This window comes from Triticum dicoccoides, chromosome 2B (genome assembly GCF_002162155.2).
Source record: "Triticum dicoccoides isolate Atlit2015 ecotype Zavitan chromosome 2B, WEW_v2.0, whole genome shotgun sequence".
In the NCBI taxonomy this organism is placed as follows: domain Eukaryota; kingdom Viridiplantae; phylum Streptophyta; class Magnoliopsida; order Poales; family Poaceae; genus Triticum; species Triticum dicoccoides.
The window spans coordinates 48,127,519-48,139,819 of NC_041383.1; positions in this window are offsets into that span (position 1 = coordinate 48,127,519).

Here is a 12,301-nt window from a genome sequence, read left to right on the forward strand (position 1 = left end):
ATATCATAGTATTGTCTGTCATCTTGTTTATGCATATTGTGAGCTTGCAAGTACATTCAATGTACTGACCTGGCGTGTCATGCCAGATTTCAGGAAAGTCCTATTGGAAAGGAGTGCTGTCCGAGTCTAGAACGTGTCCATGTTGGTGTCCTTGTGCTATGGAGTACCGCTACGACGTTGTTCCGCTGCCGAGTAGTTGTCTTGATCGAGGCCCCTTTATGTTCACTAAATAATGTACATATTGTTCAGCCGCACCATGTGTGTCGCTTGGCCTCGCTAACTGTTGTAATATGAACTATGATCCACAAGCATGAATAAAGCGGTTGTTTTCTGTACCATGTTGTTGTGTGTTGCCAGAAGACAAGGTCTCTGGCTGGCAATGCAAGGTAAACCGGTCGCTCTGAGCTGGGGTGCCACACACTGTCGATGATTTGACCGACATGCTTAATTTTGACTCCGAAGACATCGACGGTATGGACGACGATACCGGAGAAGAACAGGAACCACCGCCCACAGGGCGCTGGACAACCACCTCCTCATACGACATATACATGGTGGATACAGACAAAGGAGGCCATGGAGATGACAAAAAGGATCCAGTTGAGGATAAACCTCCTAAGAAGCAGCCAAAGCATCGACGTCTGCAGCGCCGCTCTAAGTCAAGCCATGGTAAAAATAGCGATACCGGCACAAGAGGGAATAACACCCCGGACGATGCCGAAGACAATGAAGAAACCGCGGACCCAGCAATGGAGCAGGACGAGCAAGGTGACGGCAAACATAGTCTAGGGCCCCTGTCCGATCACAGTGATGCCAAAGACTCCAATTATCAACCTGTCCCCGAAGAGGAGATCAGTCTGGATGACGATGCATTCATCGTCCCGGAAAAATAATTGGAACAAGAACACCTCCACCAGAGACTTATCGCCACCGCGAGGAGCTTGAAGAAGTAGAAGCAACGGCTTAAAGCCACACAGGATACGCTCAATGATAAATGGAACGAAGTGCTCAACATTGAGGAAAAATACAGTGGCAATCACCAAACAAAGAGCTACCCCAAACGAAAACTGCTGCCCGAATTCGATGATGATGCTATTGCACCCATACCGCCAAATAACAATACGGCCGATCAACCAGGCCGACCACCTCGTGGTCGAGAGAAAGCGGCTAACAATGTCGCATAGAAAACCGCACCCCCTCCCCATAAAGGAAAGGAGGCCGCAACCCAGAACCAGAAACACGATTTACGTGAAGATCTAAACAAAAAGGCTAGCAGAACCAGGTCCATTTATGGATCCAGGGAACGTGTTCCCGCACAGGATCAGGGCCATCAAACCAAATATGCCAGTCACTTACTAGTTCGGAACCAACACCGAACACTACAAACGTCAGACCCACCCGCAACACAGCCAAATAGAGGGGTGCTGCACATCAAGATCAATCAAGCAGGAAGTAGGGTATTACCTCCATCGAGAAGGCCCGAACCTGGGTAAACATTGTGTCCCCTGCCTCCTGTTACCATTAGCCTTAGACGCATAGTTCAGGACCCTACCCGAGATCCACCGGTTTTGACACCGACAGCGGGGAAGTGCGTCTCTCCCTGCGCAGGGAAAGCGGGCAGTCGTTGCATCGTTCCACTGCTCTTGGGCGGCCATCGATGTCGCAGTCGATCGAGATGTGCGTACGCCGACTGCGGCTAGCAGCCGGCTCTGGGTCACCTCGGCCTCTTGTCGGGGACCGAGAAGTCGCGCCGTGCTCGCGGCGATGGAGGCGGGTCCCATTTGGCATGCTGGGTTCTGGCGCACAGCGGGCCCTTCCTGCTGGATGGCGGCCGCGTTGAGGAGCCGCTAAAGGCGCTCCTTCATGTGGCGTCTCTCGTCACCCTCTAGGTTGTCCAACTGTTTTGTTGCTGCCTGGGCGGCGCGCAGGTTCTCGACGAGCGTGGCATAGACAGGGCGGTCGGCCCCAAAGATGATGGCGATGGTGGCGCCGCGATGCAGGAATGTGCCCAGCCGGCTGGGCTCTCCAGCAGCCGGAGTGCTGCCTATGGTGCGGTCAACCTCGTGCTAGTAGGCCTCAGCGAGGCGTTTCGCAACAGCCAGCTGCTTGGCGTTGTCGAGGAGTGAAAGGCGGTGTGCCTCCAGGGTTGCGCTGCCCGCGCCGTCTTCGACCGGAGTAGCGAGGGCCTGTAGGGTCAAACGGATCGGATCCTGGCATGCACCGGCCGAGGCTTTGTCCTAACTGATGACCAGCACCTCTGTGACGGTGCTGGCACTGGTGATGTTGTCCGCGCGGGGGAGTGGGTCGCCGATGATCTCTACATGGTCGGGGTAGGCATATGCCGTGTCGGAGTCGATGACCATCTCGACGGGCGGATCGATGGAGCCAACGGACTCCAAGTCGGAGCCGGGATCGTTGACGATATGGAGCTTGCCGAGGAGGTCGACGAGGCAGCTTTCAGAGCTGGCTAAACCCACGTCGGGGGCCTGCTTGTCGGTGAGGTGGACGCTGCCGAGGATATCGGCAAGGGAGCTCGTGGCGCAGGCGGCCTCCATGCCGCGCAGATTGTCGGTGCAAACACCAATGGGCGAGCCAGGCTGGCTGCGCTCACGGGGAAGGAAACGGGTCCCCGTCCAGAATGTGTCTCCAGACAACGGTGCACCTTGCCCCACGGTGGGCGCCAAATGTCGTGGTATTTCCTCGACATATGCCAACGGGTGGCTAATCATGTAGGGGATCAATAGAACGTTGTCGGGCTCTAAAAGCGAGAGTAGGCAAGACCACAAACAACACCGGGTCTTACCCAGGTTCGGGGCTCTTCGTGGAGATAACACCCCTCATCCTGCTCTACAGGGTCTCTGCATCAGTATGATCAATAGAAAGTACAAGGATGCTCCTTGAGCTGTTTGGGCTAGAGGAGGAAGAAGGTTGCTTGCACTACTTCTCCTTAGCTATGGGGGTGTGTGTGATCTGAAGGGGCTGAACCCTTTGCATGGGTGACCCTGGGGCTTTATATAGGCCTACCCCCCAGGGGTACAACAGTAATCTGGCTGGTCCTGGGACCCGGCCATCAGTGTCTCTAGGCTCCAGCTTCTCTGCCGGCTGCTGAGGCCCGCCGCCTGGTGGGTCCCCCGGCTGCCGTGAACTCGACCGACAGATAGGGCCCGCCACCTACGGGCCAGGGGGACGAGGCTGCACTGTAGCCTTGCCCCTGATGACGACGGTTTGGTCGGGGGGTGCATGGTGCACAGACTCCAAGGGGAGGTGCTGCCGCCTGCTAGGAGTCGGCCTCCCCTTGAGGCCGCCTGCTCAGGCCTCACTGTCTTCTAGGATAAGCTGGCTGGTGGGGCCCGCCGCCTGCGGGCCACACCGACTGCCCGTTGTGGGGCATGGCCCTGCCCGACGTAGGCATCATCATGGGCCGCGTGGCTAAAGTGTCGTGCCAGGCGAAGGGTGTCCGCCTGGTACGTCTATATTGTAGCCACGTTCCTTCCGGGATTCGGGGGTGGCAGGTGGAACGGTTGCCACACCCTGTCTTGTCATGCAAGTGGGTACAGACTTTGAGGTGGCGGTGGGCCGCCTGCCAGGAGTCGGCCCAAGCCCTCACCGTCTTCTGAGTAGCGCCGCCTTCTAGGAGGCGGTCTGCTGGCTCCAGCCGGCCAAGGAAGCCAGCCTTGTGACCATTCGGACTGAGGGGCTAGGCTAGCCCCGATGTCTTGAAATCTGCTAAGGGAATGGATGAGGCTACCCGGGGTCTATCCCCCCGTCAAAATTTCAACTCCATCAGCTTACACTCCATGATGATAGCAGCCTCGGTACCAAACTATACCTCATGCTGACTAAAGGCTTCCAATGCGGTCGTATTGTCAGATTCAATGATCAGTGAATTACACCCAATCCTTTCTGTGAGAATAATTCCATTTTGGATGCAATTATTTCAGCTGCATCAACATTACTAACATGTGGTATGAACCAGTTAGCTCCATATAAATTTTTAGCACAAAAGGAGGCATTAACATTTATCTTAATTGCGCCTCTATCCGGTTTCTTCCACATGTGATCATGTTTCCTCACTGGATGTTTAGGAGTTGTCGCTCGAACAAAGTTAGTGCAGACAACCTTAATTGCAGTAGCAGTGTGGTTAGGGGCCTGAATTATTTCTCCCTTCATGAATTGCCTCGCTACCAGCACATGTACCAAGCTGCAACCGCAACTAATTCTGGCAAAGGCAACTCTCCCACAGCAACTGAAGCCCTACCAATGATCTCCATGGTGACTGATCCAGAACAGTCTTCAGCAACCGCCTTTCTAAGGAAGCAGCTCCCCTGATGTACTGCACATGTCGTTGAGGACACTGACATGTGGGCCTGATTCCCGGCGGGCCCACCTGTCAGTGGTCGAGCGGTACCCTGCCGCACGGTAGAGGATCCGCGTCCTCTTTCTGTTAGCATCTACCAGACCCAATAGCACAAGGATGAGTGAATAAACAATATTGGATGTCTTCAAACCCAACATGACAGATTGGGCAGTGGCCACTTGATGGGATATGACGTCCTGCTAGAACTCCGAAACAAGGTAGTACTCGCCTAAGAACTTTTCAAACAAAATGCTTCTCTTTACCTAGGATACAAAGACTCCAAATATGTTTCCATATAGTGTTCCGGGACCGCCTTGGCCCTCCGGCCAATTCCATTGATGACCGAATAGATCCTCAAATTCCACATGATAGGCCGATGGAACAGAGAACGTCTCGGGTCGAGTACCACTCCATGCAACAAAATCTTCTAACACTTCCACCCTAAGAGGTATTTGGACTTAATTGTTCTATGACTTGAACATTTGAATCATAGAACTTATCCCCCAGAGCTGTACCAGCAAAAAAACTGTGATCAATAATCAAAACCTCGCGGTGTATGGACGTGCGGGAGGGGTTGATGTATATAACATAATCACGTGGCCTCCACGCCTCCCCGGGACTACCCCCGTGCTAGCTTCTGCAAATAGTACCATATAGAAGCATGGTATCATGGAATATTCTATACCGGGCCGTTCGGGGAGTGATTGTTTTTTCCTAAGACATGAACACTGCATTCTGGAAAGTTATGCATACAAAATTTCAAATATGGTTCAGAGGCTATGATTTGTAGTGTAAGTCTCTTTGAATACAAGAACAATCACCTTCATTTATCTTGAGCAGTGGATCAAAAGAATCTCTACCAGCAGGCATGGTGTTTCTCTTGTAAAAGACAACGGCGAGCGGACTGTGTGCGGAGGCCCGGCCTCGGCAGTAGGCTGGCCACGCGCCTATGCCTCTGACCATTGTGTGATGCCATTCAACATAAAGTAGTGAGTAGCTATTCCCAGTCATTGAAGACTTGCAGTGCCTTCTCCTTGGCAGTTATCCATCTAAATATTTTCATGTTTTTTGTGTTGCCTCAGAATGCACATCTTCTTTGCACAATTTATTTTATCTTCAACCTTACTCTGGATTGCTGGATTTTTTGCCACCTTCATTATCCTCACCAAGGCTTAAGTGTGCCTCCCATCCATTGCCATTGTGCACACCTAGTTCCTGCTCCACCATGATTTTCCTCCTTTTCTCAGTTGCTTGGCTCTTTCTTTAGAATCTGCTCATTTGGTGCTCTTTCATTTGCTTGTGGTGTTCATCTTTTAGGAATGGTGGGGAGCTTGCTGGTGCCTGCCGAGGAGGAGGTTGCTGTTGTTGGCTCTGATGTGAAGTTCCTGCCATTTTCACCATCTTCCACAGCCATTAGATTTGGAGACACAGTCACATCTCATTGATTTGGAGATGCATTGAAGATGACCTATGGTGATATATTGTTTCTCTAACCTTCTCCTTAGCTAGTGTGCTCTGGATAGTGTATATACCCTTAATATTTGTTTCCTTTTTCTTAAAGATTGCCACCAGTTTAAAAAGCTTGCCTACCTTGCTAAAAATTTTAGTGGATAGTAACATACTGTGTGCAAACACAACCAGAATTCTAGAATAATCTTCTAATGGGTTGTAAGTAGATTTAAATTCATGAATTTCTTCTGTTCATTTCCTATGATTTTGCCACCAAACTGGAAGTCACCCATGATTGTTGTAAATTTTCTCTACCAAGACATTATCGCCTCTGTATCAAAATGTGAGATGTTTTTTAGTTTAGATTGACGAGATGAAACAACGTCTTACATTGTGATACACGGGGAGTAGTAAGTACTCCCTCAGTCCCAAATTAAGTGTTGTTGATTTAGTACAAGTTTAGTACAAAGTTGTACTAAATCAGCAACACTTATTTTGGGATGGAGGGAGTATGGCAAAAAGTGTTGTTGTTGTATCTATTCGATATGGTTGGAATAACCAATATGCTATCATAATCTGTGATAAGAGACAATTTACAGAATATTTCACTACAAGAAATATGTCAACTTGTGACCCTCACTATTGGTCGCTGAAAGGTCATAGTTTTTCATTTGCGACCTTTTTGTGACCAAAAACAGAAGGTCAAAAGCTGGCGGTCGTAAACTGAAATTAGTGACCTTCTTTGCGATATGTAAAAGGTCGTTCGTTCCACGACCAAATTTTTGTTCACTAGCAACCTCCCCAGGACACGTAGGCATCCAGCGTGGCAAGCTGATGTGGCAAAAGATTCAGCCCGGTCCAATTCGGTTTTCTACATGGACCTAGCCCAACAATTTGGCCTTTTACTGTATATTTTTTCTATTAATTTTCTCTAGCTACATGGGCCGGGCCCAACAATTTGGCCTTTTTATTTTCTAGGCATGGCCTTTTGTGGTCCATTTCATTTTTATTTTCAAGGGTTTTTCGTGGTCCAGTTTTTAGATGGGTCCCAATTGTCAGATTTTTCCTGGCAGTGGATCCACATCGATTTTTAAGCAGTATATATCAAACAGAAAGAAGAAAAGAATATGAAAATATTCAAATAACAACCAAAATAGGTTTATTACAATATATTCTGTACAGAACAGAACATGTGAAACTCCATACACTCGTTCACATCACAACAACCAGTTTAACCTACAAATATTGCATGTCCGGGAACTTAAAACTTCACGTACATAACCATACAATATTCCGCACAATCACAAATATTGCGATTGAAAAATAAAACGCTCTACCAAGTTAAAGCTAGCTACTCTTGGATACCATGGAACATGCTCTTCAACATAGGAAGAAGTCATCAACGGTGTTCTATCAACAACACAAGCTCCATTCACCTACACGAACAGAATGGAATATCAAGTACTTGGATCGTTCAAGCAGATTACAACCAACATATATATGTAGAAGTACATCAGGAAATATCATGGAGCAATCGGACAACAAATATATTAAGTAAACTGCCCAACCGATGAGTGATGACGACAAGCAAAGAGTATAAACCCAGGTTTGGACATAAATAGTGTCAACTCAAGCAGAACATAATAAGGCAGTAAACTCAAGCAGAACATAATTAAGCACGATGAAAGGGACCATCCAATTAAATTCCATTCTAATCTTCTTCAGTAAGGACGGGCAAAACATCCCAGCATATCTCAAGTCGATGAATTATTCTAGCAATAACCAAATTAGAAACATCCCTCGTTGTTCCATTTAACCATACTACAAGACTGTAGAAGAATCAATCTTGGTGAATCAAATCATAAGAAATCGAGCAACAGATACAAGAGGCACATCAGGCCTAGCCATTTTCGTTTCAGTAATTTAGAAAGAGGGGCGATGGGGCACAGAACCTTGAGGCCCTGTTATGGGGTTGTGTTTGATGAAGGTTGCCCTTTGGGGCGGCAACTGCAGCCCCGCCAGATGCAGCAGCAGCACCTCCAACCGGCACGACGGCGGCGATAGCACAAATGGTCACCTGTGTGACATTTCATATCATCATTACAGAATTTTATTTATTTATTCAAGACACAAGCAGCAAAGACAGTGTCTACCTTCGCATATAGAACCGAGCATAGATTTACAGCACATCAATGATTCAAGTAGTTAAAGACTTAATTACTTTTTCAACATCAGGGTAAGAGATATGGAACAGAAATGCACAAATAGTGCCTATTGAGTGAGAGCAAGCAATATAAAGGGGCACAACTGTGTGAAACTATTATCAGTATTGTTTCAAAGTTTACTGTGGCATATTTTTCATGATTAGTATGACTTCTTATAAATAATAACCAATAGTACTGCCACCAGATGAGCTGCTTATACATAACGATAAATCAACTAACAACTACGTAAAGATGATGATAGGCCATCTGATGTCTCAGTATTTCCCAAAATAATTGAGCTCAGGTTCAACATGGGATCAACATATATATACCAAGACTTGGTGCGAGAGTATGGCATACAAGCAAAACGACATCACAGTGTTTTTGGCAACAACAATGTGCCGTCTGATCCCACTAAGAAGACTTGTTGTCATCCTGATGATGAAAAAGGAATAACAGATTCCTGAGGGCACGTGAGCAATCATTAGAGAGCATCAAATTTAAAAATCAACACTGACTCGTATAATACTACTTGTTCATGTACTTGTACTAGACGGTATGGACGACGATACCGGAGAAGAACAGGAACCACCGCCCACAGGGCGCTGGACAACCACCTCCTCATACGACATATACATGGTGGATACAGACAAAGGAGGCCATGGAGATGACAAAAAGGATCCAGTTGAGGATAAACCTCCTAAGAAGCAGCCAAAGCATCGACGTCTGCAGCGCCGCTCTAAGTCAAGCCATGGTAAAAATAGCGATACCGGCACAAGAGGGAATAACACCCCGGACGATGCCGAAGACAATGAAGAAACCGCGGACCCAGCAATGGAGCAGGACGAGCAAGGTGATGGCAAACATAGTCTAGGGCCCCTGTCCGATCACAGTGATGCCAAAGACTCCAATTATCAACCTGTCCCCGAAGAGGAGATCAGTCTGGATGACGATGCATTCATCGTCCCGGAAAAATAATTGGAACAAGAACACCTCCACCAGAGACTTATCGCCACCGCGAGGAGCTTGAAGAAGTAGAAGCAACGGCTTAAAGCCACACAGGATACGCTCAATGATAAATGGAACGAAGTGCTCAACATTGAGGAAAAATACAGTGGCAATCACCAAACAAAGAGCTACCCCAAACGAAAACTGCTGCCCGAATTCGATGATGATGCTATTGCACCCATACCGCCAAATAACAATACGGCCGATCAACCAGGCCGACCACCTCGTGGTCGAGAGAAAGCGGCTAACAATGCCGCACAGAAAACCGCACCCCCTCCCCATAAAGGAAAGGAGGCCGCAACCCAGAACCAGAAACACGATTTACGTGAAGATCTAAACAAAAAGGCTAGCAGAACCAGGTCCATTTATGGATCCAGGGAACGTGTTCCCGCACAGGATCAGGGCCATCAAACCAAATATGCCGGTCACTTACTAGTTCGGAACCAACACCGAACACTACAAACGTCAGACCCACCCGCAACACAGCCAAATAGAAGGGTGCTGCACATCAAGATCAATCAAGCAGGAAGTAGGGTATTACCTCCATCGAGAAGGCCCGAACCTGGGTAAACATTGTGTCCCCTGCCTCCTGTTACCATTAGCCTTAGACGCATAGTTCGGGACCCTACCCGAGATCCACCGGTTTTGACACCGACAGCGGGGAAGTGCGTCTCTCCCTGCGCAGGGGAAGCGGGCAGTCGTTGCATCGTTCCACTGCTCTTGGGCGGCCATCGATGTCGCAGTCGATCGAGATGTGCGTACGCCGACTGCGGCTAGCAGCCGGCTCTGGGTCACCTCGGCCTCTTGTCGGGGACCGAGAAGTCGCGCCGTGCTCGCGGCGATGGAGGCGGGTCCCATTTGGCATGCCGGGTTCTGGCGCACAGCGGGCCCTTCCTGCTGGATGGCGGCCGCGTTGAGGAGCCGCTAAAGGCGCTCCTTCATGTGGCGTCTCTCGTCACCCTCTAGGTTGTCCAACTGTTTTGTTGCTGCCTGGGCGGCACGCAGGTTCTCGACGAGCGTGGCATAGACAGGGCGGTCGGCCCCAAAGATGATGGCGATGGTGGCGCCGCGATGCAGGAATGTGCCTAACCGGCTGGGCTCTCTAGCAGCCGGAGTGCTGCCTATGGTGCGGTCAACCTCGTGCTGGTAGGCCTTAGCGAGGCGTTTCGCAACAGCCAGCTGCTTGGCGTTGTCGAGGAGTGAAAGGCGGTGTGCCTCCAGGGTTGCGCTGCCCGCGCCGTCTTCGACCGGAGTGGCGAGGGCCTGTAGGGTCAAACGGATCGGATCCTGGCATGCACCGGCCGAGGCTTTGTCCTAACTGATGACCAGCACCTCTGTGACGGTGCTGGCACTGGTGATGTTGTCCGCGCGGGGGAGTGGGTCGCCGATGATCTCTACATGGTCGGGGTAGGCATATGCCGTGTCGGAGTCGATGACCATCTCGACGGGCGGATCGATGGAGCCAACGGACTCCAAGTCGGAGCCGGGATCATTGATGATATGGAGCTTGCCGAGGAGGTCGACGAGGCAGCTTTCAGAGCTGGCTAAACCCACGTCGGGGGCCTGCTTGTCGGTGAGGTGGACGATGCCGAGGATATCGGCAAGGGAGCTCGTGGCGCAGGCGGCCTCCATGCCGCGCAGATTGTCGGTGCAAACACCAATGGGCGAGCCAGGCTGGCTGCGCTCACGGGGAAGGAAACGGGTCCCCGTCCAGAACGTGTCTCCAGACAACGGTGCACCTTGCCCCACGGTGGGCGCCAAATGTCATGGTATTTCCTCGACATATGCCAACGGGTGGCTAATCATGTAGGGGATCAATAGAACGTTGTCGGGCTCTAGAAGCGAGAGTAGGCAAGACCACAAACAGCACCGGGTCTTACCCAGGTTCGGGGCTCTTCGTGGAGATAACACCCCTCATCCTGCTCTACAGGGTCTCTGCATCAGTATGATCAATAGAAAGTACAAGGATGCTCCTTGAGCTGTTTGGGCTAGAGGAGGAAGAAGGTTGCTTGCACTACTTCTCCTTAGCTATGGGGGTGTGTGTGATCTGAAGGGGCTGAACCCTTTGCATGGGTGACCCTGGGGCTTTATATAGGCCTACCCCCCAGGGGTACAACAGTAATCTGGCTGGTCCTGGGACCCGGCCATCAGTGTCTCTAGGCTCCAGCTTCTCCGCCGGCTGCTGAGGCCCGCCGCCTGGTGGGTCCCCCGGCTGCCGTGAACTCGACCGACAGATAGGGCCCGCCACCTACGGGCCAGGGGGACGAGGCTGCACTGTAGCCTTGCCCCTGATGACGACGGTTTGGTCGGGGGGTGCATGGTGCACAGACTCCAAGGGGAGGTGCTGCCGCCTGCTAGGAGTCGGCCTCCCCTTGAGGCCGCCTGCTCAGGCCTCACTGTCTTCTAGGATAAGCTGGCTGGTGGGGCCCGCCGCCTGCGGGCCACACCGACTGCCCGTTGTGGGGCATGGCCCTGCCCGACGTAGGCATCATCATGGGCCGCGTGGCTAAAGTGTCGTGCCAGGCGAAGGGTGTCCGCCTGGTACGTCTATATTGTAGCCACGTTCCTTCCGGGATTCGGGGGTGGCAGGTGGAACGGTTGCCACACCCTGTCTTGTCATGCAAGTGGGTACAGACTTTGAGGTGGCGGTGGGCCGCCTGCCAGGAGTCGGCCCAAGCCCTCACCGTCTTCTGAGTAGCGCCGCCTTCTAGGAGGCGGTCTGCTGGCTCCAGCCGGCCAAGGAAGCCTGCCTTGTGACCATTCGGACTGAGGGGCTAGGCTAGCCCCGATGTCTTGAAATCTGCTAAGGGAATGGATGAGGCTACCCGGGGTCTATCCCCCCGTCAAAATTTCAACTCCATCAGCTTACACTCCATGATGATAGCAGCCTCGGTACCAAACTATACCTCATGCTGACTAAAGGCTTCCAATGCGGTCGTATTGTCAGATTCAATGATCAGTGAATTACACCCAATCCTTTCTGTGAGAATAATTCCATTTTGGATGCAATTATTTCAGCTGCATCAACATTACTAACATGTGGTATGAACCAGTTAGCTCCATATAAATTTTTAGCACAAAAGGAGGCATTAACATTTATCTTAATTGCGCCTCTATCCGGTTTCTTCCACATGTGATCATGTTTCCTCACTGGATGTTTAGGAGTTGTCACTCGAACAAAGTTAGTGCAGACAACCTTAATTGCAGTAGCAGTGTGGTTAGGGGCCTGAATTATTTCTCCCTTCATGAATTGCCTCGCTACCAGCACATGTACCAAGTTGCA